This window comes from Octopus sinensis, linkage group LG2 (assembly GCF_006345805.1).
Source record: "Octopus sinensis linkage group LG2, ASM634580v1, whole genome shotgun sequence".
Taxonomy (NCBI): Eukaryota; Metazoa; Mollusca; class Cephalopoda; order Octopoda; family Octopodidae; genus Octopus; species Octopus sinensis.
The window spans coordinates 147096006-147097606 of record NC_042998.1 but is presented as its reverse complement, the minus strand read 5'-3'; positions in this window follow the sequence as shown (position 1 = coordinate 147097606).

The window sequence follows — 1601 nt, the reverse complement described above, 5'->3', positions numbered from 1 at the left end:
ATATATATATATAATACATACATACATACATACATACATACATACATACATACATACATACATACATACATACATACACGCATATATCACTTAATCATTATAGTGTAAAGTATTTGCAAAGAAAAAACATATAAAGATTAATGCTTGGGTGTTGAAAACGTAACCTAATATACAATGTATAAACTCTAACGCATACATATTTTCCGTCTTCAATATATATATATATATACATACATACATATATATATATATATATATATATATATATATATATATATATATATATAGATATATATATATATATATATATATATATATATATATATATATATATATAATATATATAGGCGCAGGAGTGGCTGTAGTAAGTAGCTTCCTTACCAACCACATGGTTTCGGTTTCAGTCCTACTGTGTCGAACCTTGTGCAAGTGTCTTCTACTTAGCCTCGAGCTGATCAAAGCCTTGTGAGTGGATTTGGTAGACGGAAACTGAAAGAAGCCCGCCGAATAACAATTTAATTTGTTGGTGAGATCCAGGCAATGATTGACGACGATTCCTCCAATTCAATCAGGTCCATCGCCAGGACATGGGAATGTCTGAGTTTCTTATCAGGCATGTAGTGCATTAAGACATTCGGTATTCCTCATACAAGATGAGAAATGGCCAATTTTTATCCCAAGCCATCACAGACAATAGGAAAGACGCGCTATGATGCTTTCTGAACAAACTCAAGCATCCCCTCCGAATAACAATTTCTCTCACGAGAAATTTAGATCTGCCAGGATCAGATGGTGAACACACAGAACAACCGTTGGCTTGCCGTGTCCCCAAAACATGTACCGAGAGTGATAAAAATCAAACATCTAATCAACATTATGGTCTTTGGATTGATCACTAGTAATGGCAGCGTTATGCCTCCATTCATCTTACCACACGGCCGCAGACTCAAACCGGAGGCCTACATCAAGTGCCTGGAGGAGGTAGTGCTGCCCTGGGGCAAGAGGGTGGCTGCTGGAAGACCCTAAGTCTGACAACAGTACTCTGCACCATGCCACACAAGCAGGAGAACCCAGTCATGGCCATCATACAATTTCTGCGACCACATCCCCCCTGACATGTGGCCACCTAACCCCTCCCCCAGTCTACAACCCCCCTTGATTATTATGTGTGGGGCGCAGTTGAGCGAGAGACCAACAAAACTCCTTGTAATACCAAAGATGAACTGAAGGCAAGGATTATGGCAGCATTCACCATATTAAACAAGGAGACCGTTCAGAAGAATTGCAGGAGATTTCGAAGTTGTCTGGAGGGTGTGGTTGAAGCCAATGGCAATTTTATTGAATAAATTTACTCTTCAAGGCAGTGCTCCAGCATGGCCACTGTCAAATAACTGAAACAAGTAGAAGGATAGTATTTTTGTTATCATTTAATATTAGCAACAGCGTTATATAATACATCAGAAGAGCACTATAATACAATAAAGGAAATAACCGCTGACACGATTAAATTTGAAACTTAATCCGAATAACCTCAAATTCCCGTCACCCAAAACATATTGTATCATGTTTCATATATATATATATATTATATATATATATAT